At 43.7% G+C, this 26,258-nt stretch overlaps 1 protein-coding gene across 2 annotated transcripts in view; it reads right to left on the reverse strand.

The window, feature by feature from the left end:
* The window catches only part of ZBTB17 (zinc finger and BTB domain containing 17), a 330,328-nt gene extending 315,372 nt beyond the window's left edge, over nucleotides 1-14,956 (reverse strand). Inside the window, exon 1 of one of the 2 annotated variants that reach the window (XM_086921685.1) lies at nucleotides 14,816-14,956. The gene's annotated coding sequence lies outside the window, so the exon portion shown is untranslated. The remainder of the gene's footprint in view (nucleotides 1-14,815) is intronic. The other variant, XM_086921684.1, reaches the window with a different exon arrangement.
* Between the last annotated feature and the right edge of the window lie 11,302 nt (nucleotides 14,957-26,258).

The following is a 26,258-nucleotide window of genomic DNA, read 5'->3' on the forward strand; positions in this document are numbered from 1 at the left end:
ACACACACACACACACACACACCTAGACACACACACACACACCTAGACACACACACACACACGTAGACACACACACACACACACCTAGACACACACACCTAGACACACACACACACACACACACCTAGATACACACCTAGGCGCACACACACACACCTAGACACACACACACCTAGACACACACACACACACACCTAGACACACACACACCTAGACACACACACACACACCTAGACACACACACACACCTAGACACACACACACACCTAGACACACACACACCTAGACACACACACACACACACCTAGACACACACACACACACCTAGACACACACACACACACACACACCTAGACACACACACACACACGTTGGACAGGCCTCGTGGCCGGGCCGTCCCCTCCCCGCATGGCGGGTCGCGGACCCCTGCTCCTCCTGTTCCCCGGACAAGAACCACCCCTGCAACCCGCCGGGGCAACCTCCGGCCTTCCCCGGCGGAACCCTGGCTCCTGAACACCACCGTATCGGCTGGCCCGGGTCCTTCCCAGAACCCCTGTCCCCGGCCCAGCCGCCATCTTGGACACTACTCGACCAGGCCGCGTGGCCTCGGGTCGACCTCGGCCCCGGGTCCAGCCAGTCCCCGACATCGAGGCACCACCGTCCACCCAGGGGGTGAAGAGACCACTTGGCAGGTCAATGGGAGAAGGAGTGTCAACGGCTCCCCTCCGCCAGGTGTCAATCGCCCCCAGCCTCCCTGGGCGCTGGCCCCTCTTGAAGGCCTGCTGGCGCTGCCGCGGCTCATCTCTTCGTGAACCATCTTGAAGGCCTGCTGGCGCTGTCGCGGCTCATCCTTTCGTGAACCATCTTGAAGGCCTGCTGGCGCTGCCGCGGCTCATCCTTTCGTAAACCATCTCGAAGGCCTGCTGGCGCTGCCGCGGCTCATCCTTTCGTAAACCAACTCGAAGGCCTGCTGGCGCCGCCGCGGGCCCTACTTGCGAACCATCAGCTCGAGGATTGTGAGCTCCACACCTGCTACCCCCGTACCTGTCCGGTACCCCTCTCCCCCAAAGAGACTAGAGTTGACAGGATCCTCGTATCCTGGTCCTGCTGTACCGTCAAGTACCTTGCTTTTAAGATATATAAAAGTGTGAAGAACTCGTCCCTGTGTGGTGTCTATCTGTGGGGGGGGGGGGGGGGGGGAGTTACCTGTCTGTACGATTACCGGAGAGGACCCTCACCGGAGGCCTCTCCCCCCCCTGTACTCGGACGACCCTCCGGGTCGCCGTCTAACAGGCCGGATCTCGTAGAGGGAGGCGGAGGCCTTTCCGCCCGGCTGACTTGTGATGCACACAGAGGAAGAGGCAATGGTAAAAGTAGAAATAGAAGATGGACACCGTGGGAGAAACGTGTCTGGAGTCAAAGCATTAGAATGTTAAACTGCGCAATTTTATTTTTTTCATTTCCGTAAATCCTCTGTTTACAGTGCAGCACCCAGGTGTAAAGTTGCGTATTGGGTCCTCTAATGACGCTAATCTGCGAAACCGCCACAATGTAAAAGCAAGCAATATGTGCAGGAAATAAATAAAGTATACTTTATACTGTTTCATATATGATTGCCCATGATGTACGCACGAATTAGCAGCCTCCTACATTATTAATGTATTATTGTTAAAAACCGGCACTAAGTGATAAGAGAACGAATGATTGGGAGGAAAGTCTGCAGGAGCGCCACCGGCTGACTGCCTTCGGGATGTTTGTGTCCGGTCAGGCTCTAATCGCAGCCTCTCCACTGTCTGAACAGCCCCTGCCTCATTTACCCAGGGTGTCTTTTGCGAAACAATGCTGCTGGTAATCTTGCCCTGAATTACTGCCACTTTATAACTTTGAAGTGCGGATGCACACGGAAACCAATTACCGCGCACAGTTCAAATATTACCGGTCTCATATTCGTTAAAGTTAGAGCGCCTAATGTCTCCGATCAGGGGGACCTGGGGGTGAAGGACAGCAGAATAAAACAAGTTAAACAAGTTTTAAAAGGAGACATGGCCTAGCGGCCGTGTGAAACTGAAAGTACGGCCAGGCGGCCGTAAAAAATTAGGGGGTGAGAAATGCGCTGGGAGGGCTGCCTTTGGTGTGGTGATGCGAGGCAGGCAGGCGGCTGGTGGCATTGTGCACGCGCTTTTTAGGGCTTGCGCTTGCGCAATGACCTAAAAAGCACATGCACTGCAAGGAATCGCCAGTGGAATCGCCAGTGGTGGTTAAGCTCTGTTTAAGACATAATAGAGCTTCGCCAGCTATGCGCATGCGCACAGCAGGCGAGCCCTAAAAAGGGAGGGAGAATGAAAACAGGAGAGGGAGAGAGCGAGAGAGCCAAAATGACAGAGAAAGTTGAAAGCAGTGGTGGCAATAAAAAAAAAGGAAAAACAGGTCTTTATTGACCAGGATGCTATCAAGATATTCGAGCAGTTTTACACTTGCTTTATGCCAAACGGAGTACAGCAGACAAGGAGGGTATTGCTGAAACACACAAAAGGTGATAGGAGGCTGCTTGCAATAAGTATAACTAAGCCACCTCAGTTTTTGCCCAGCCATATGCAAATCGGTCTTGGCCCTGCTCCTCGTGGAAGTAGTCCAGCCCGAACTGCCAAGCCAGGTACACAAGCAACCCAGGACTGGTTTCCTCTGGTTATGGGCTCATCGTCCGAGTACAGCTTGGTTCCAGTGAGACAGTGAGCATGGGACCCACGTCAAGGGACACCCAGACATGCCACTTAGGGCATCACATGAAACAAATTGATGGGAGGCTACTTGCAATAAGCCTAACCAATGGCTTGTATTGCTGCCTTGCTAGAGGAGGCACATTTAGAGACACTGTCCATGGAGCTCCATGAGGCTCTCAATGTACCTATAGATGAAAGCAGATATTAAATGGGCTAATAAAGATTAAAGTATGAGGAAGACACCAGGGAACGATAGCCTACCACCAGAATTTTATCCGGAATATAGTGCACTACTGCTCCCACCGTTGAGGACTATATACAGAAAGGCATTGAATAAAGGCATTCTCTCAGAGTCCGTCCGTTGAGGCACGATCAGTGGTTTTACCTAAGCCAGGGGAGAACCCTTTGGACTACAAATCGTACAGACAGCGGTCTATGATAAATGTTGGCAACTAGATATTAGGGAAAATATTTGCCAGGCAGGGTTGGTAGGGGGGTGGGGGGGACGTACAACAATCAGAAATATAAGGAAAGCCTTTATTATAATGGAACATGCCAAGAGTGTTGGGGAGAAAAGTGCAACTGTTAGCTTAGATGCTCATAAGGCATTCAACACTGTGGACTTTTCCTTTGTGAGGCAGATACTGGGTGCGTATGATCTGGGACATTAATTCCTGGAATGGGTGTATCCATTATATACTGGATGTATAGCAAGGGTAAAGGTGGGGCACATACTTTCAGACAGATGGTCGGTGCAAAGAGGTACAAGAAAAGCAAGACCCCTTTGGTAATTTTTGTGTTGATAATAGAACAACTGGCGCAATTAATACAATTCAGAAACACCCATGAGGGCATTGACATGTAAGGTAGGCACACGATTATATCACGTATGCCGATGATCTCTTTTTTACCATAAGGGACACGGAGGATACCTGGGGATGTATAGAGTACACAAAAATAGAGGTGGTTTCACACTTAATGTTACCCAATCAATCCTCTAACCCATCAATGATAGTATCCAAGAGGGAGGAGAGATCCTTCACTTGCGCGTACAGACCACTCCTTTTCGATATTGGGAATGCATGAGTACTGTTCTGGAGGAAGTATATGCCTGCATGGTTTCCACGTTACTGGAAGGCCCAAAAAAATTAAAAATACGAAGATGGCTTTGCTTCCCGTGGTCTCTAATGGGTCGCATTCTTAGTAAAATGCTTGTTACCTCAGGTACTCTACGTGCTGCAACACATGCCTATGAGCATTCCTGATTCTTATTTCCACCAGCTAGACAAGCTGCAATGGCTGTTATATTGGGGGGCTGGAAGAGAGAAAATTGCCCTAGATACCTTGGGACTTCAATGGAATGAGGGGCATGCAGACCCCCAATTTCAGAGCTTATTATCAGGCGATGAAATTGCAGTATGTGGTCCCCTGGTCCGACACCACAGAACCTGATCCAATATTAGGATTATACCAGTGAATGGTGAAGCCCATAAGTTTAGTGTCTCTCCTTTTATTGTCTGGGGGGGCTGTGATACTGACAATGCACCTCAGGATGATCATTGGGTTATGGAGGACAGCTACCAAGATGGAGAGTAGTGAATACATATATCTGCCGCAGCTGGTCCCGTGGCACACAGCACTTTTTCTGAGTATTTCGAGTTGTGCGCCAATGAATGACAGTACATCTCAATGCCTGGGTGATTAGTAAAAAGAGGGGAGATTGTTGGGGTTTGCAGACTTCTGTACCAAATGGCAGGTTGCAAATATATATTTTCTGGTTTATGTGGGAATTGCAGCAGATGCCAGCTAAATGTAGCTGGACTACCTCCAGGAGCCTGTTGTGCACCCGGTTAACCAGGCGATGACAGATGTAAGGAGAGGGTAGGCTGATCTCTAGACCATACGGGATGCTCCGATCAAAATCAGGAATGAGGTTGGCTATGCTCTAGACTTAATGGGCAAAAAAATTGTAAGAACAATATCCCTAATTCACGTGTCCATCAAACATGCTGGCAGTCTTTCACAAATGAATTTCCAGCGTGCTGGTAAGTATTTAAAAAGAGTTCCCTTTTAATATTCTGCCGCCTTCATTTGAATTTACGATGTAATGCTAAAAAGTGTGCTAAAAAGCTGCTTTAGAGGGGCTGAGGAAAGTCAAGTGAAGCACACACTTCACTGCACACATGTTGTGGGTGCTCCACTTTGGAGAATATTCAAGTGTCGTCTACTGTGAGAAGCACCACTTTACACAAAGATTGTGTCTAGAGCAGCCTGAGACGGACACATGAAAAAGAAACAAGCATTGGCATAGCCAACAGGCCTCGCCTTTGGGACCTTATAAGTATTTAGCAATGCAGCACATTACACTGGGTGCTACAACATCTATTTTTCTTTAACACAGAAGCTTTGTGCTTAGAGAAGCGCTGCTAGGTGCTCAGATGTGGCAGGAATTCAATGGCATTCACTTGGTGACATGGTGAGACCAGTGCTACTTCGGGTGTACAGTGGAGTGCATGCAGTCATGAAAGCTGTACCTGCAGATATGTGCCGGTAAGAGTGGTACTTACTCCATATGTACAGGGTGGTGTAGATGTCACTGGATCTCGGAGAGACCAGTCATGGTGATTTGTGCAGGCATGTGTTGCACAGAGTGCAGTGCTATCGTCGTATGACTATGAGAACAGTGCCTCACGTGTGGTATGCACGGCAGCCGGGCGGCACAGAACAGTCCTACTTAATCATATTCCAAAAATGGAAATGAGGACGGAACACCATTGAACAATGCATACACGCCAAACAACACTATTCTCAGCATGCGGATCAGTTTAAAAAGCGCCTGCTAATTTTCAGGAGGTCCGGTGTATGAAGTACTACTCTACCAACATGGGATTCCTGCTTGACGGGCACACACATGCTTCTGCCTATTTTTTTTAAAATCAACAGGAAAAGAAGTAGACGGTGAATGGCGAGCATGGCGACGCATCAGAACCGGCTGATGGGAAATGGAGCGTTATTTTGAGACCATGATGAAAGACCTGTTTGGAGATGGCTTGTCCCCGATGTTCTTGATCGTGAGAGCTCATAGATCCCTTGGCCCCAGACCAAAACCAGGTGCTCCGCCCAGGCTGATATTGGCCAGAGTCCTAAACTACAGAGACCGGGACACAATTCAACACCTGGCAAAGGAAAAAGACAAGATCCAATATCGCGGAAATGACATAGCACTGTATCCGGACTTTACCTTGCAGGTACAGGCTGCCCGCAGGGAGTTTATACCGGCGAATAAGGTTTTTCAACAAACAGGAACCAAATATGCGTTAATATACCCAGCGAAATTAAGGGTGCAGGGCCCTGGCGGACCTACCTTTTTCGTAGATGCAAAAGCGGCGCTTAAATATGCCAAGCAATTGGCCAGAGATCAGAAACAGCAGTCGACTCCGGAAAGGCAGGAATCTACCGACAGGCTAAGTGACTTTGAATAATATGTGTATTTTTGGGTAATGTGGAGGTCTGGAAATGTATGGATGGAGGCACAGTTGCGATTATACACACCCAAGTATTGAAGGGGGTGCTCTCCTGTCCACTAGTGGGAGGCTCCAGAATACCATAATGTTTGGCTGTCCCTATTGGCTTAATAACTCACCCCGAAACAGGTGGGTCCTTGAGATGCAGGTGTGGTGCCAGCGCTCGGTCACCCTGTCACGAGAACAGGGAAGTATGGTGGCCACCCTGCGTACCCTCTGGGATGAATCCCATTAATCGAACTTTCTTGTGGTTTTTGGTTTTGGTTGAGGCATAGGGGTGGGGGGAGCGAGGGGCGATTACACAACCTGATTGGGGGGATTGGTGTGGGTGGGATAGGGGGGGGGGGGGGGGGGGGAGGAGAGAGTGAGATTGTGGACTCGCATGAGACAGTTGGGAGGGGGAAATGTTCAAATACAGAAGGAGAAGGTGAACTGTTACACATATTGGGGTAGGATGACCCTGCATATATTGTTGAGGAGGGAAGAGGCCACCATCAAGTTCTTGTTGGTTAGTATATACCTATTATATTCCAAGATACACCCACCGCTACTTCTTTGGGTAAGGATGCAAGGACAACCTAGAGGGCTGGTTGATATGTTCGTGTGCACTGTCGATATGTCACTTGGTATGACTATGAACATCAGACACTCTTGGATTGCAAAAGTAGGATTAAGTGTTGTGTATATGTTAGACCCTGAACCTCTGTGAAGACCATTTCATGTATATCTTGGAACATACGGGGGTTGAATGACCGCAGAAAGGCGAGATTGGTTCATTCCTATTTATTGCGAAAGTAAGTGGATATGTGTTTGTTACAAGAAACGCATTTGGCAACTGTAAATTCACCTGTGTTCAAACATGGCTGATGGGGAGAGATTGTGGAGGCACCTTACTCCAGCTATGCCAGGAGGGTGGCCATACTAATCCGTAGAGGCCTGCAGTGAAAAACTAATTCCAAAATAACTGACCTGGAAGGCAGATTTATATTACTCTTGGGCACATTGTGTGGCATCCAGGTGGTGCTCGTGAATGTATACGGCCCTAATACGGACTGCCCATCGTTTTTCCAGAATGTGTGGCATCAAGTGCAGATATGTGGCCCAGCGGTGGTGCTCTGGGGTGGCGACTTTAATGTTGTATTATCCCCTTCAATTGACAGGCAAGGAGTGCCTCTGGAGTATCACCCCAAGGCGGCAGAGGTAGTAGGAGATATGTCAGAAACTGGACTGATAGACTCATGGAGGGCCCTCCATCTGGATATCCGGGCGGGCACGTGTGTAACGGCACATAGAAATGCGTGGTCGAGACTAGATTACTGGTTATTGTCCAGAGATTTACACTCTAAGGTGGTGGATGCTATTCACCTGCCGAGGTCACTATCGGATCACGCGCCTGTGGTAGTAACATTTACCATACCACCGCAGTATGTACAGCCGTTTAGCTGGCGGTTCCCCTCTCGGGCACTGCTGGATCAGGTATTTCGAGAAGAGCTTCGCGTTAAGCTAGTGGAGTACTTTGAGCTAAATGAGGGCTCAGTAGAATCCGCCGGGCACGCTATGGGAGGCTTGCAATTTGGTGACAAGAGGTAACTGCTTGGCTCTCAAAACAGGTGTACTCAGGTCCATTAGGGACACGCTGGAACGATTGGAGAAGGATCTAGCGAGGTTGGAAACTGCACTTGCGGTGGATCCCTCGTCGTCCACACGGGCTGAATTCAGGGCCAAACTCACACACTATCAGGAGGAGGCCGAAAGAGAGACTGCCTTTCTTAACAAGCATGCTCAGGCTAGGAGGTATGGTGAAGGGGACCGTGCAGGTAAAACACTAGCCTCCTTGCTGCGTGCACCTAGAGGAGCGGAACACATTACTGAACTGCGTGATACAGAAGGTAGGACATCACTGGACATACTGAACACGATAACAGAATATTTCAGGTCGCTCCTCACCTCTCAGATAACACCTGATGAGAAGGTAATATCAGAATACTTGGATACGTTCGCCCTGGCTTGGTTTAATGACGGGGCAAGACAGTACATGGATCTCCCGATCACAGCAGATGACGTTCGGGAAGTCATAGCAGGTATGCCCGCTGATAAGGGCCCAGGTCTGGACGGAATGACTGGAGTGGAGGTTCTTGTTTGCCTTATTCACGCGTATGGGGTACAGCCCACTGTTTATACAGCAAATAAGACTACTATACACTGCCCCTAAGGCACGAGTGAGGGTTAATGGACAAATTTCAGGACCGATTCACATCACGAGGGGCAACAGGCAGGGCTGTCCTCTGTCGCCGCTATTGTTTGCTATTGCGACTGAGCCCCTTGCGGCCCGGCTGAGACAACACCACACACACCGTAGCATTGGCTTCACCTCGAGAGGTTTGCTTATTTCTATGTATGCCGATGACATAACCATTTATATGATGAACCCTATTGACAACTTTGACCCACTGATGAGAGAGTTTGTGCGATATGGTGGCCTCACGGGCATACGCATGAACTGGTCAAAATCGACGATGTTGCCTCTAACGGACAAAACTAAACAATGTCATACCGAATTTCCCATACAGTGGGCGACAGACGAGGTCAAATACTTGGGCATTAGATTCAGTCGGTCAATACAGGAAATATGGCTGTCCAATTATGGTACGGCAATGGAATGGCTGGAAGTTAAGGTGCAGAGGTGGAAAACACTACCGCTCTCCTTGACGGGTCGTATAGCGATAACTAAGATGGACGTCCTGCCGAAATTTCTTTATTTATTTGTCAACATCCCCTTGCCACTTACAGGGCAATTTTTTAAACGTCAGAGGAATGTCATTTTAGAATTGGTCTGGGCGGGAAGACAACCTAGGGTCTCGTGGAACCTTTTAACGCTTCCATTTAGCCAAGGGGGGCTTGCAGCCCCCGATTTTGAACTATATGCCTACAGTGCACAGGCCCAGTACCTGCATTACTAGCATCACCCCATCCCTTATGAGCCACACTTGGCAATTGAGAAGGACGTTGCAGCACCTACCCCACTTAATGTGATTGTGTATCACCCGTATAGGAGATCCCCAATAGATATAAACACGATTGAAGTCGTAAGATGGGCATGGCGGAACATAGCTAAACGTACAGCCGTTACGAAACTCTTTGCACCTTCGATGCCGATAGGGGGGAACCCGTTACTAGGACCATTGACAGACAAGGCGGTGACGGACAGAGCACGCAAATGCAGACTAGACACCGCAGGCGACTTATACCCGGATGACTCTTTTTTGTCTCTGCAGAAGATGTGCGAGCCAAATGACCCGACTGCCTCTGAAATGTTACTTTACTATTAATTAAGGGCGGCATGTAAAGCTAGATACCCAGAATTTCCAGCTGCACCACAAACACTGTCTGCGCTGGAGAACCTTCTAGCCAATAGTTCACCTCGCAAGTTGAGAACACACATCTATAGTATTACCCAGGACACTGCTCCTGTGCTAATATGTTCCTCGAGAACAAATTGGGAAAGAGAAGCAAATATAGTCATAACTGATAAACAATGGCTTTTCTGCTGTTCGCAGCTGGAAAATGTATCACCTAATTACCGGTTGAGACTCATATATTTTAACTATTTGCATAGAACTTATCGCACACCGAAACAGCTCTTTCGTATGGGACTTCAAAACGACGCAAAATGTTGGCGATGCGGGGAACAGGAGGCAACATTCTTCCATCTGACATGGGAATGTGAACAAATAGGGAGATACTGGATTGAGGTGCTGCGGCATATAGGGCACATTGTTGAATTAGACGTACAAGTACATCCGCCTATGGCACTATTGGGATTCGTTATGGATATACCTTGCGGTTCACGCAAATTAGTGGCTCTTTTGCTATTACTGGCCAAACGACAGATTGCGCTGCACAGGAAGAGAGCGGATCCACCGAGGGTGGCGGGCTGGATAAAATCGGCTGTTTATTGCAAGGATCAATTAACGTCGTATTGGGAACTTATGCCACAACGCTCCAGACCTGCGGATATATGGGAGCCTTTTGTGGGATGGCTGGGTCGCGCAGGCTCGTACTTGTGTGGGTAAAGTATGGCTGTGTAGGTTGGGTGATGTATATGAGATATGCATGAAGAGGAAGTGCTGGATGTTCGTGAAATGGGACATGTGTGACATACTATACAAGGGCGGGTTGGACTGAGTGATGTGGGCTGTATAGGTTGTACCTTGCTATTCTAGGAAGCTACCAAATAGCTTTAACATGGGGGTGGGATATGAGGTGGTTGGAATATAGAGATAGAAACGTAGGTATTGTTATAAAAATGTATACATTGTTAGTGATTCTTTCTGTTCAACTGTCTATGCATCACATGTATAACTGCTAACTTTGCTTTATTTGATATACCTTGCCGCCGGACAGTGGGTATTGTCGACAATTTGGCTATGTAATATGGAATTGTGCGACTATAGCATTACGTGGCTGCCTACCTCCGGGTTGTTGGCTTAAGAGCGGTGTTAACTATGTGATCACGAATAAAGGTTTTTGAACTTTAAAAAATAAAAAGTCTCCCATGAAATCTGGAAACAAGTCCATGCTAGAGCTTTCAATTCAATTCAGAATACTTTATTCGGCATTAAAAAAATACCATAAAAGTACAGATAAAAAACATCACAATATAAAAACAGAGAAACTGTACAAAAGGATGGAGAAAATACATGTACAATCCGTCCACAAGTAGAGACACCTCTCATATATCATTCATCTTTAGGGTCATTAATGGATAGATCATAGTAGGTTTTAAAAAAGGATAACATAAAATCAGCGACATAAAATGCATAAATGATCAATACCTCCATACTTGAAATTACCCTCCCGCCATCCAATTCATTATTAAGGCCTTTAACAAGCAAATACTGCAAGCCATATGTATTCACCCCTCGCCTCTTGGATTTCTAACTCTCACAGCAGTCCTTAAAAAGTTTACAGTACAGAAAAGTGTTAAAACATCTGTGGACAATTTCAAAAACAATAGGGCCACCTTTGTCTGTTTAAAGCTAGCATTCTTTAAAATACTTTTAAAAAACCGGATTCCTTGGGCGCGAATAAAAGAGACATAATAGGACAAAATGAAGGGTATCCTGCGGAGACCGATGGTCGCAGCCGCACGGGCCCTTCAACTCTATGGATGTAGTGTAACCTGCTGGAACCGCTAAAATGTGGTGTAATAAATTTAGCCTAAAGCATGTCATTATGAATCGGTCTTCGACATTGTGAAAATAAGATAAATAAGGCTCAATGCCCAGACAGGATTTGGTCAGTAGGTGTGCTCTAACTGATGGTTTAGTCAACTCCCTATCTTCCCTAAGGGATACAACGTGCCTCTGGAATTGATCCTTAATCTGAGCCTTGTCCCGGGGTAGCAATTTTGTGGGATAATTAAAAAAGTCTGCACATCGCGTCTAGCCAAGATGTATATAAAGTAAAGGCTCCAAACAACGCGGGTTTAATTGGTTGCACTCCTGGTGGCACTTTCAAGTTCTCAGCCCATATCTTGGGCCACTTCTCACTATTTCTTCCTATGCTTCTCTTTCTTGTTAATATGTACACTAGCTTTGGCTTTTGAATTTTATGTGATGTGTGGATTAAGGTCACTATATAATTTTAAGCACACAAATTTACAGCTGTTAGAAATAGGAATAGTCTTTTTGATATGTGATACAGCATATACATTTATATATGTATTATATGATTGCAGATATCACGTCCCCCAGTTTTTATTTGGAAAATGTACCTTTTTGGCCCTGATGAAGGTGATAACATCTTGCTTTCACCGAAACGCGCGTAGGCCTGCAACCACATCTGAGAATTCCAGTCAAGAATTCTGTCAAGGAAAGTATTATTCAAATTTGAAACGATGGACTCATGCCTTTCGAATGTATAATTATAGGACAAATTGCAATGTGCACAATAGGTTCCTATCTCAGATGTGGTCTCTTTTTAAATATGCTTGCACAGTATGAGAGCTAGTATGCTTGAGAGGTTTGAATGGTGAGATTGGTTGAATGAGAGAATGTGTTGGATTTCATTATTCTTTCCTTGTTTTGTGGGGGTTACTGAAATAACATATATTTCATTGGAGAAGTAACAAAAGAGCCTGTTTCTTGTTTATCATGTTATTGTAAAGATTTGTTATGCACTTTATGATGAATCAATTAATTTTTTACAAAAAGTAAAAAAATAAATATTTGTATACACAAAAAAAAACCAAAAAATAAGAGAAATAATGGTTTTGGATAAATAGAATATAATCTAAATGAAAGCTAATTCTCTCCCCTTTTTCTGAAGTGTTGTATCTGTGCTGTACATCGAAAATTGCAAATAGAGCTATAGCCAATGTTGTAAATTAGATAGGTCTGACAAGAGGTTATCTATTTTTGTATTTACCCTTTCCCCCTCCTCTTGGGCCTTAAATAAATAGGGGGTACCTTTGCTTGATAGTATTTACAGCACATATAACTATACAATCTCAAAATTTGCTCCGGGGACCAACGACCCAGCCTCCGTGCAAAATTCATGATTAACCCGGAGCAGCTAGCTAGTGTGCGGCATTTCTCTTCTAACAGAGCTTTGAAAGTGAGGTGTGTGTCAAATAAAATCCCCAAGTATGAAAACGAGTGCTCCTTTTCCAAACGATGAGAGCCAATCAAATAGTCATATTTCCTGTTCGTTTTTTTCCCCACTTCCATATTGTATGACTTTGATAGATTGGGGGACAGATCTGGATTCTGGATTCTTCCTAAAGCGGACAAAACAGTCTATAAAGCCCTGAAGCCCTTTCGGGGTACACGCGAGGAGAACTGCGTTGTCCGCGTAAAGCAGGACGGGGATCCCTCTCGAGCCTATCCTTGGTGAGTCCACGCTTAGGGCACCGAGTGCCTGATCCAGGCCATTTATATACAAAGTGAATAAAAAAGGGGCCAGGATACAACCCTGTCTCACCCCCCTTAAGCATGGAAAAGGATCGGTGGTGCTTCCCTCCTGGTTGTATCTAACTTTAGTAGTAGTATTCCGGTGCAGCGCTCTTAAAATATTAACCAATCCCGGGTCCACGCCAAGAGCCCCCATTACTTCCCACAATTTCCCGTCATAATGAATGGGGACAGTTGTCTGGCCCCCTAAAGAATCACATCTCTGCCGCAATAGTTGAGGACAACAGTGGCCCTCTGCAGATCACTGGAACGCAGAAATAAAACAGGAGCGCAGTGTGTCCTCTCCATTGAAAACACATAACTACAGACTTTTTGGCTTGAGTACCACCATGATCCAGTCTACAATAATTCCACCCTTGCAGTTATAATATACCTTAAAAGCATACGTTGTGAGCAACCTTCATGCGCTACTGCAATGTCGCTGCATCAGACAATCATTTCACTATATCCTTGAGTTGGTGGAATGTGATACTACATCAGGAAGATCTATTGCTCAAACTCGTTTTTTTTTCATTTTCTGCAGGTTTCCACATGTGGGAGACTGCGCTCAAAGTTAATATTGTCATTTTGAGTTATTACACTATTCTTGGGGCCACTGCACTCAGCACCACATCTCTGAAACAAAAAGCTCTGCCTCAGTCATTGCCTGCGTATGATCTACCCGAAAACAGTACAACAATAATATCAACATAGATTCATGCAATGATGATATCGATGTTGTACTTGGGCTGTTTCTGTAGGGCAGCTTTGCACTGCTACTACCAGCAATATGCAGATACCGCATTTTGTTTAGGGAGCTTGTTCGATCTCTGCACAGCTTATGCATGAGCGTAGCTTAATAAAACCGTTTCACTACAGACGTGAAAACCACTGTCAGTGTTTGCAAAGAGTATGAAAGAGTATGATTTCAACCGAACACAATACTGTCCTGTAAATGGAACCTAAAGTTTTAGGGGGTTTTGCTAGCATTGACGGCATAGTTGATTAGCGAAGTCTAGTTCAAATATATATCATGAAGATATAAAATATACTTGAAGGTACACAAACATTCGTGCAGCATGTGGATTAAACCAGCAAGCTGCATTTCTCAAATAGAAACCTGTAACAGAATGCACATGGATCACGGCAACCATCTCACTGAACTGGAGCGTGGAACGTGCAACTGACAGTCTCCGTGGGATGCTCAACTCACACCTCTATTGCTGTTTTCTCGAGCTATTTACTTACACGTGCTAAGCCCTGAACGATAGGATACATACATGTAAAGGGATTCAAGAATGTTGTTTATTTTTCAAAAGTCATGGACCCTCCCACTTGAATCTCTAAAGACCCTCCTTACGACCAACCTTCCGGCAAACCCCTCTGCAGCGTTTCTGCCGTCCCACTTTATTTTTTATTTGGGTCCACCGCTAGGACCGTCGATAAGTTAAACACTTGTCTCTCGTCCACCTGTCCCTCACTTTATATCTCATTAGGATAAACTCTTCCAGAAAACAGCATTGACAAATAGATCAATAAGGACAGTGTGACCAATGTCAACACTGGCTATTATTGCTATCCATGTACCGTCCCTTCACTCTTGATCACCGTTTCTCACCTGGAGGCACCCGCCGGAGCTCACATTATATCATGGCTCTTCGGAACGGAGATCCAGCCAGGGCGCCGCCATCTTTAGCGACGGAAAGAACGCGCGCATCCACACGCACATCCGGTGTTCTGACAGACACTGCTTCTCGTCAAAAAGTGCTTCAAGGGCGTGGTTAGGACAGGAACGGAAGCACGCGCATGCGTAACTGTGAAAGCGACCCTAACTGACAAAGCATATGGAAAACTTTGTAGCAGGCTATCGCTAAGCCGTTAGCAGCAACAGACGGTCGAGGTTCATCTGGGGGTACTATAGCAAAGCTGTTTGAGTAACCGTTGGGGCTGCGAAATTGCACCCATGGTGGGGCAAGTAACTAGGGATAGTGTGATAGGGTTCCAGGTGGTTTATTTTATTTATTTATTTATTTATTTATGCAATTTTATATAGCGCGAACTTTACCCGAAGGTGTCAGAGCGCTTTACATAGGATCCATTTGAAAACATGAGGACTGACGGTTACATGCGTAAAATGATTGCAAATTTTTGCATTACATAAGAACCAGTTGAAAACATACGGACTTAGGATTACATGCGTTACAAAAAGGTACAAACAGAAAAAAAAATTGCAAATGTACAAGAGATAGAATCACACGAGGAGGAGATACAAATGGATATACTCTAGGCCTATACTGGTAATATCTCTAGAGTTATCTCTATATACATAGGGAAAGGGCATGACTGGATATACTCTAAGAGTCACATAGGAATGGTGGAGAGCACAACGGTCTACAGCATATACCAGTGATTAGAGCTATCTCTATATACATAGGGAAGGGAAGGACTGGATATACTCTAAGGTCACAGAGAGGGCAGGTACGTGAGATAACGAACTTTACCCGAAGGTGTCAGAGCGCTTTACATAGGATCCAGTTGAAAACATAAGGACTGACGGTTACATTCGTAAAATGATTGCAAGATGTTTGCATTACATAAGAACCAGTTGAGAGCATACGGATTTAGGATTACAGGCGTTACAAAAAGGTATACAAAAGGATATACTCTAGGCCTATACTAGTAATATCTCCATGATCCGTAGGGTGGCCAGATTTTCACTAAAAAACCAACGACAGTTTGCAGATATCTATGAAGGTCACAGGTTGGCATCCGTGTAAAGAATACTGTTGTAAATAAAGTACATAAATGCTTCAGTAGATGCAATACTCGCAGTTTATTGGAGCAAGGAACAGCAGTCTCCCAAACGCTTGCTGGCCAGGCACAGAACTGACTCGCATGGAATACCACGAGTCAGAGCCATCTAAAATCTAGAATGTGGAACAAGAGCATAGAAAACAGAAACCATAGAGAACAAGAAAGTAATATACAACACATCTTCCTTCTTAATACAAAAAACAAATAAACAGATAAATACAGGAAAAGGAAATAAATAAATTAATCACAATAAAAATCATTAAGGTACAAAGGTGGCTTACGGTACCTTGAACTTCTGACACTAGCAGGGTTGGAAGCAATGCTAGGAATGGAAAGGTTAGAAGTACAACTGCTATGCAGCGATTCCGTAGCATCACCACCACCATCAATCTGCCTGGGAAAAGGGAAAGGATGAGAATTGGAAGGACTAGAAGAATCATCAAAAGAAGAGAACATATAACCACTATTCCCACCATTATTTACATTTTTCTCAAAGTTACCATCTTTTTTCTTCTGGTACAGAGCCACCCTCCTCAGATTCCATCTTTCACCATTAGAAAGAGTAACATATTGGGGAAAAACATTCTTTTTTTTCAGTTTAATAAGGTTTTTATTTTGTTTAAGAAGAATAGTACAGCATAATATAACAGCATGACATAGAACAAACCCAATATGAGATAATCATGAAAGATAAGTGGAGATGAAAAAAGGTTCAGATAAAATATGAAATGGAAGAAAATAGTAGAGAGAAAGAAAGATAAGAAAAGAAAAGAGAAAAAGAGGAAGAGAGAGAAAAAGGAGGGAAAGGTTAGGGAGGGGGATAAGAGGATAAGAAGGTAGAGAAAGGTAGCCAGGTAAGATCAGATTTAATTTTTAAGGCGACAGAAGAAGAAGAAGCAATTGCAATTCTGTGCTCATCACATACAAAATTCCACCATGTATGCACAGACAATTTAGAGTTATCCTTAGAGCAAGACAACATTACTTTGAAAGCAGTTGCAATGAGAAGATCAAACAATTTAGCGTTATACGAATGTAAGTCCAAAACATCAGATAGGGAACCTAAAAAAATATGCAACGATGAAAATGGTTCAGAGAAATGAAAAATATGCATGTAATATTTCCAAACTGAGTTCCAAAAAGTAAGAACTGATGGGCAATCAAATAAGAGGTGTTTGAGTGTGCCTGGGTGAGAGGAACAGGACCAACAAAGGGGTGAGGAGGAAGGGGAGAATTTTGTTATGCTAACAGGGGTAATAAGAGCTCTATGGTAAAGAAAAAAAAGTGACTGAGTAATACGGGCTGAAATCGAAGTCTTAAACAGTTTAGACCATAAGCGATCCCAAACATCAACAGATAACGAGAAAGATAAATCAGTTTCCCAAACAGTTTCAGTAACGGTTTTAGGCCTAAGGCCAACATTATCTAATAACAGTTTATAAATTAGAGCAGCTTTGGGTATTTGTTGAGTAAACATAGGATATAGAGGAGAGGAAGGAGTAAGGGAAGGAAGGAGATCAAAAGTAGGAAGGGTAGATAGGTGAGATAAAATGGCAGAAGTAATAATGTCAAATTCTTTGCGAAAATGTGCAGGTAAATCAAACATAGTTTGCATTACATCAAATGGAATAATGGATGAATCAGAAAAAAATTGGTACACAAACATAATATCCTTTCCTTTCCAATACTTGAAATAGAAAGATTTACCCTTGTACTTAAGATATTTGTTATACCATACGCTAGAGGAAAGAAAAGTTTGTAGGGGGGACGAGTCTTTCGAGAATATATTGTGCAGTAGAGTATGTGAGTATTTCAGTACAGGGTGTGTAGTCAAGAAAGAACAATTTGACATGAAAAGGGATTGTTGGAAAGAAAAATCCTTTAACACGGATCTTTCGACAGCAATCCATCTGGGTAGAGGGGTATCATTGAAATCGAACGCCAATGAGAAGGCTTGTTTTATTAAAAAGGCAGAATGGTACGATTGGAAATCAGGAAAGCGGACCCCACCTTCAGATTTTGGGCGTATAAGTTTATGTAAGGCAATACGAGGTCTTTTATTATTCCACAGAAATTTGGAGCAGATGGAGTTCAGCCGATTGAAATACAATTTAGGGATTTTCACAGGAAGCATGGATACAGTGTATAAAATATGTGGGGAAATCATCATTTTGATGGTGTCTAAACGACCCCACCAGGAAAGGAAAAGAGGAGACCATAATTGAAGGAGCGATTGAATTTTTTGAGTAAGGGAGGTAAAGGTCAGTTTGAGTGTGTCACGCAAAGTAGAGGAGAACCAAATACCCAGGTATTTGATCTTGGAGGGACACCATGCAAAATCAGTCGATGCGAACATATATTGGTAACAAGATGAGTTGAGGGGTAGGACCTCCGTTTTAGAGAGATTAAGTTTATAACCAGAAACAGAGGAGTATATGCGGACTTCTTCTAAAAATGGAGGAAGGGAAGAGACAGGGTTAGCCATGTAGACCAGGACATCATCGGCATAAGCCGAAATTTTTGTCTCAATCGATGACTGTTTGAACCCCTGAATTAGGGGGTTAGAGCGGATTTTAGTGAGGAAGGGTTCAAGACAAAGAATAAAGAGTAAAGGGGAAAGAGGACAGCCTTGTCTTGTCCCTCTGGATAAGGGGAAAAATTTTGAGAATTGATTATTAACAAAAACACTAGCACGGGGAGCAGAATAAAGTAGTTTAACTAAGGAAATGAAGTGGGGGCCAAACCCAAACCATTGTAATGCTTTAAACATGAATTTCCAATTAATTCGGTCAAACGCTTTCTCAGCGTCTAGGGATAGGGCAGCTAGAGGGGCTTTGAATCGTTTACTGTGGGAAATAATATTGGCAAAAACACGGGCATTGTCAGCTGCAAGTCTACCTTTCACAAAGCCAACTTGATCGGTTGTGATTAGTAGAGGAATAAGGGATTCGAGGCGGGCCGCTAAAATTTTGGCAAAAATTTTACAATCGTAATTAATAAGGGAGATGGGACGATAGTTTTTACACAGGGAATGGTCTTTGTCAGGTTTGGGGATTATGATTATTAGGGCGTCCAAAAATGAGCCAGATGCTTTGGCATTTGCAATAAAGGAGTTAAAAAGTTGTGAAAGATGGGGGTCAAAAATAGAATGCATGTTGGCGTAAAATTCAATTGGGAGACCATCTGGACCAGGGGCTTTCGCTTTCTTGAGGGAGGTAATTGCCTTGAGAATTTCCTGAGGGGTAATTTCAGACTCTAGTTGATGGAATTCGGTAGGGAGAGATGGGGGAGGAGGAAGGTCTTTGAAGAAACGGGAGAGGTCATCATCATCAGGGTGCGTATCATCAGTATACAGGAGTTTATAGTAGTTATGAAAGACTTGTGCAATATCCTCATCAGAGGAGACCGTTGTATTGGTCACTTCATTGAGAATAGAACCAATTGATTTTCGCTCAGATTTAATTTTGAGATAGTTTGCTAGCATTTTCCCCGCTTTATTCTGACCCCCATGAAATTTAGATTTAACCTTCAAGAGGGTGTTGCAAGCTTCAACTGTGGCAATTTGATTGAGTTCATATTTGGCTTTGATAAGTTGGAGGAGAGCGTCAGGATTCTTGGACGAGAAGTAAGAGTGTTCTAGGGTCTTAATGTTGGAAAGTTGGGCGGTGTATTTGTCACGGTTGAGTTTCTTTTTCCTAGATACATAAGAGATTGTGAAACCTCGTAAAGCCGCTTTAAAAGCATCCCAATTATTTGAAACTGACGTGTCTTGGGGTAAATTGAGGGAGAAGTATTCAGAGATGAAACCTTTAACTTTAGACATAAATACAGAATCGTAGAGAAGGAAAGTGTTAAATTTCCAACGATTGAAAGAGGAGGAGGTTTGGGTCAGGTCAAAAGTGGCATAAACAGGTGCATGATCCGAAAGAAAAATAGAACCAATTTCAGATTTCTGAATCGCAGGGAGAAGGGATTTGCTGACTAGAATATAATCAATTCTGGACCTGGTGTGGTGAACATTAGAGTAGAATGTATATTCAAGTGAATTTGGATGACATGTTTTCCACACATCGAAGAGGGGACGTGAGGCAATGGCTGATTGGAAGGAATTATGTGTCTTATCAGGTTGGAATTTGGAGGAGGATAGTCTATCTGAAAAGGGGTCTAACCATTGGTTAAGGTCGCCAGCTAAGACAATGTTAGGGCAGTCAATGGAGGAAATGAGGATTTTGACATCAGTCCAAAATTTAGGGTCTGGTCGGACAGGACCATAAATATTGAGGAGCACCATAGTTTTGTTTAGTCACTTTTGACATAACCCAACGACCTTCAACATCTGATTGAGAAGATAGAATTTGAACATCCAAACCTTTACGAAATAATATAGCAACACCTCCTTTTTTGTCAATAGCAGGAGAAAATACAACTTGACCCACCCATGCCCTCTTAAGTTTCAACAATTCGACATCTGTACAATGTGTTTCTTGGAGAAAAGCAATCTGAGCATTTAACTTGGATAAATGGGACAATACCTTTTGACGTTTAACAGGGTTGCCGAGACCACGAACATTCCACGTTACAAAGTTACACATGATGGAAGGCAAGGGAGGAGAGTAACAACTGGGTCCAATACACTGCAGGTAAGGAACTACAAGGAGAGACAATGGAGACAAACATGTTAGAAATGAGAGTCAAATACGAAATATAAACAAAGGCAATACAAATCGGGTAAATATAGAGAAACAATAGACGAGGAAGCATCACAGTCATTAGGAAAAACGAGGAGGAACAATGAGGAGTACTGGAGTTAGCAATAAGAAAGGAAATAAGTGACACAAAAAAGAGAACGGAACAGAAATGAGCAAGGGATAAACATGAATGGCCTGTGAAAAGAAGAAGAAAAAGAAAGGAAAGAAAAAGAAGGAAATAGATAAGAAACAGATCAAGGCAAAGACGCCAGATCTGAGAAAAAAGAGAATACCTAGATAGTAGGAGCATGGAGACGCCAACGCGGGCGCCTACCCTACAGAGCGAGGAAAACGCGGGAATATAGATAGGATATAATCAAGAAGAAGAAAAGTTGAAGCAAATAATGACAAGAAAGAGACCGGGACAAGGCCACAACAGTCGTCAAGACAGAAGAGAAGTGAATGCAGAAAATAGAAAAGAGTTATTTTCAGTCATTAGTGTCCATCGTGGAAGTAGAGACGGTCAGTAGATACTCTCGAAGCTTCTGTGGATCATCAAAGGTACGGGAACGACCATTGTGGGTTATTTTGCAGAGACAAGGATGTAGGATTCCATATTGAATGCTTAAGTCCCTCATACGTGGACGCAGATTGAGGAACTCCTTGCGACGTGCATTCGTAGCATTCGATAAATCCTGGGCTATGAAGATGGTGTGGCCCGACCAAATGAGGCGACGTTTTGCTCTTGCAGCTTTAAGAACAGTCATCAATTCAGTGAATTCCAGAAAAAGCAGGATAATACCTCTGGGTTTGGTCGGGTTAGACGTTGGACGTCCCAAACGATGAGCACGCTGTATGTTTAGAGAGGTAGATTCTGGTTGGAGTTCCAAAAGTTCGTAGAGGAATTTGCGGACGAAGGACACCATATCGCCCTCCCCAAGGGACTCCGGAACACCATAAATACGGAGGTTATTCCGCCTGTTACGATTTTCAAGGTCCTCTGTGTGAAGTTTCAACTGCTGTATCTCCTTTTCAAGAATAGGAATTTTTGTAGAGACATCCTGGACGTCACTGATGCGTTGTTCTAGTTGCAGGACTTTATTTTCCATGATGACCCATCTGTCTTTTATCTGCTTGAGCTTCTCATTAGTTGCCACCATGAAAGGTTGTAGGCCACGAACCTCTTCTAAAATGGAATCCAGCACGGGGTTCTGAGAGGTGCGAATTGGAGATGGAGGGTCATTCTTAAGGCGTTTTGGTTTGGTTCCGGTGACAGACGCTCTCGCATGGCCTGCGTCCTGAGACATGATGCCAACAGAGGGGCAAACTAGGAGGACCGCAGGAATGGAAGCCACACCGCAATAGTAAAAGTGTTGAGACCCTATATGTAGAGGTATAAGAAGTACTGGAAAAAAAGAGGTCCTAGAAGAGGAGACAAGTAGCACTGGAGAAGCAATACCTCAAACCTACAGGATAGGCGTCGAGAAGCAGCAAAAATCAATGTTATGCGTAGCCAAAAAACCATCCAGGAATATGGTAGCAAATAAACAGCAGAGCGTCCATGGAATATGGGACCGAAGGGAATTATTTGGTGTTCCACGAAGGATTAATAGCATAGGAAAGGAAGGCATGGAGCATTGCGCAGAGAGCACCACAAAATGGCCGCCGAGAAGTATTGTTAGTAGAAGTAAAGGTGCTGAGGAGAACTCTGGCGCCAACAGTCAAGAAAAAGCAGTGGTAGCATGGTGCGCAGAGCTTAGCACATACCTTGTCACACCATGAGCTTTGGTTGCAGCAGACGAGCTGATACGGTGTTAGAGATGCCAGAAAACGGGACGCGAGCGCGGCGGCACAAAATGGCGGCCGCCCGCGTCCCGTAGTGAGTGAAAAAGAAGCAGCGGTGAAAAGATATTAAAGCGGCAATTACAGGCGCCGCTGCTGCTCGCAATACACGGGGACCATGTTCCGCCGTGTAGGAAAGCCTTTTGCCGGTCTCCGTGTGCAGGAAAAACACCAGGAAAACAGTCGGAATTCCCGCGTCATCACGGAGCTCACGAAGGCAGCGCCATCACACGCCGGCGCGTAAGCCACGCCCCGGGGAAAAACATTCTTTACTACAAAAGGTCCTCGAAATTTAGATAAACCACTAGTGACTCTCCCTGGCTTCACCTTAACTAGATCACCTTTTCCAATTTTCAAAGAAGAAATTTGTGAAACATTGACATCAAACTGATAATCATCCTCAGAAATTAACTTTTTTATCCATGATGGTGTTAACTTGGTACTTGGAACTCTTCCACGCATAATTTCAAAAGGTGATCTATCATTCATGATCACATTTCATGAGAGGGGTTCACCTCAGTTCACTGGCGACCCTAAGGGTGTACAAAATACGAAAGGGTATGGAGAAGAGGGCCAAGAGGGAAAGTTTAAAGACTTAAGGACTCAATCCCCCATCCAAATTGAATCATACACCTACTAGAGTCCAAAAAGTCTATTCACATAGAAATGTTCAATAGCTAGATGAACAAATCAGATTGAAAGTGCTCAAATGTAGCTCCTGCAATCTATCCAACAAATCACATAACAGTGAAAAATGTATTAACACTAATAGTGAAGGATGCAGTTTTCAGTTTAAAATGCTTTATTCGGTTTATAAAACATAACCATATAAGCAAAGCAAATACATAAACTTTTTCAATCAATTAAAAATATTAAAAATCATCAATTAGCCTAAAATGGATATTTCATTTATGTATCCTTTTGATACTACAATTCATGGGCAAAGTTTCACTTCAAATACCATATACATGGAAAACATTTATATCACGTTAAAACCCTGGAATACATAAATAAATGTGTCCTACAAATGTAATGCTTCTTCTCATAATAAGGTCGGGATGTTACCAGGAACTATACACCTAGATCAAAGTATACGTACAATTTGAATGTACAGACAGGTCAAATTTCTTAAAACACAGTCAAATGATGTCAGATGGCTATGGATTTCCTGGCAGCTGTACATTTCAATATATATGTCGCAACAAAAAAGCAGTTGTCTGGGCTTTCCAAAGAACATATTAGATTCATTGCTATTTTTGTGGAACGAACATTGTTTTTTAAAAAGATAGGTTTTAGATAAAATTTCCTATATGAAGAATAAAATTTACAAAACAATAAAAAGTGGCAGCAACTCTGTCTTGAAATATTATCACATGGGCATACGGAGTCTGATCGGGATTTCATTTTTGGAAAAGCTACTAGATGGTGTACGATGCCCAATCTTAAGCGCGTTAAAAAAAAACGATGGGAATTTCGAGTAACAATAGAAAGGTAAGACTGAAAACCAATATTTAATTGTAGGTCCCGGTAAAAGGCCACAGTCGGTAACTTTCCGGACATCTTTCCACGGTTCTCCTTTTTGTATGTAAGAAACCTTATTTTTATTTCTTTTTTGGGGATTAAAACTACATTCTCAGGTTCAAGAAAAATATTGCAATCAAACAGGAGATTATACCAGTAATAAATATATTTGAGCCAAGAAATACGGGATGCATGATCAAGCCTCAGGCAGTCGCGAATAATCTCTTTTGTAAACTGTGTTTCTGTTTTGGCCCAAATGGAACGCCATAGCAGCAGAGGGCGTAGTGCGGCTATCTCAGAGATATATTCGATTCCTACCTCCTTATGTACTAGTTCCGTGGATGCCGAGGTAGGTATGCAAAGTAACTTTTTAAGAAATGTATTTTCATCTCCCTGGGGTGTTGGATTGTGCTGGTGCCCCCATACCCCAGCACCATACAAAGCTGATGAGGTGCATCGTACGTTGTAGACTGCCATCATGTCTTTTATACTTCTGACCCCCAGTTTTGAGGAAAATCTAAAAATACTACTGGTATTCCTGCTCATCTTTAAACTGATGTTATCAAACTCATGTTGCCATTTGCCATCCCCTGAGAATGTAATCCCAAGGTAACAAACATATTTAACTTGTTGCATTTTGACCTTGTCAATGAAGAAACTAGAGCCTGCTGACCTGGCCTTTCTCCCACATGTCATCACAAAAGTCTTAGTTTTATTTACCTTGTGTCTCCTGCTTTCAATGAATATCAGGAAATTGTCTATAAGTCGTTGTAGACCAATCTGTGTGCGTGATATTAAAACAGCATCGTCCGCATATAATAATATAGGGACCGCCTTCCCTCCTATGTGTGGTGCATCCGCAGGGATCTGACTCAAAGTTGAGTCGACCTGATTAATAAATAATGAAAATAAAAAAGGTGCTAAAACACAACCCTGTTGAATGCCTCTTGAAACTTTAAGGGAAGGGGTGCATTCACCAGAGGGTCCATAACGTACTTTACAAGACAGTTTCTCATAGAGCCTGGCTAGGAAGTGTATAATTTCATTGGGCGCACCTAGATCAATTAAAATGTGCCATAAAATAGAATGATCTACGAGATCAAAGGCGCTACTCAAATCCGCAAAGCAGAGAAACAGTGAACCGTCCTTAGCAGTGATGTATTTATTAATAAGGAGATCCAAATTAACGCACTGCTCTAGTGTCCCCAAGCCTTTTCTAAAGCCATATTGTACTTTGGTTAAAATTGCATTTTCAGCGGCCCAGGTTTCTAACCTTTTCAACATTATCCTACTCATAGTTTTGATTGATGCATCTAGAAGGGAGATCGGACGGTAGTTACACGCTTCAGATTTTGATCCCTTCTTAAAAAGGGGTATAACTACCGACTGATTCCATGAGGGTGGTAAGCTTCCTTCCGCTGCCGCATTAAAAAACGTTACTAAAAGTGACGCCCAAAGGTTCATTTCGGTTTTAAACAGGTCTACCGGGACCCCGTCTGGGCCCGGCGCTTTCCCTCCTTTACTCTCAATTAAACCCTCATATACCTCCTCTATACTTATTCCGAGGGGCATGGGCTGCCATACAGAATCCTCCTGCAAAACTGTCTCTAAAATAATCCTATCTGGGTTAAAATTATTGGTAAAATGTTCGATCCATGCATTGCAATCGACAAATGATGTTATTTCTGGTATACTATCGTTCTTTAAGAAGGGACTATTTATAATCTCTCAGTAAAGTTTGCTGTTATTCATTTCAGATGCTAGATTAAGGTTTTGCCATGCCTCTTCTTGAAGCTCCTTTTTCCTTTTGATCAAGGTTATTTTATACTTGTTACGTAGCATTTGAATATTTATATTATTCTGGGGCTTTGTGCTCAATGCTTGTTTTAACTCATGTAGTGACCTTGTGCAGCTTTTATCGAACCAGCCCGTCCTAACAGCTCTTTTTCCTCTAGATTTTTTAGTGAAAATACCTTCTATAGTTTCATTGATCCTGATGAAACTTGAGAGCAAAATTTCAGGGTTAACTTCGTCACAAAGGCAATACTCTATCTCGGTTCTACATTTGTCCACTACCTCTTTGTGTATTTTGGAGGGATCGATGCCAGCCCATTTGATTGTCATACCATTTGGTCTTGAGGCTACTATATCCTTAGAGCAGACATTAGTATTAAGGGGTTTATTACCCCAACAAAA

Source organism: Lissotriton vulgaris, chromosome 5 (assembly GCF_964263255.1).
Source record: "Lissotriton vulgaris chromosome 5, aLisVul1.2, whole genome shotgun sequence".
Lineage (NCBI taxonomy): Eukaryota > Metazoa > Chordata > Amphibia > Caudata > Salamandridae > Lissotriton > Lissotriton vulgaris.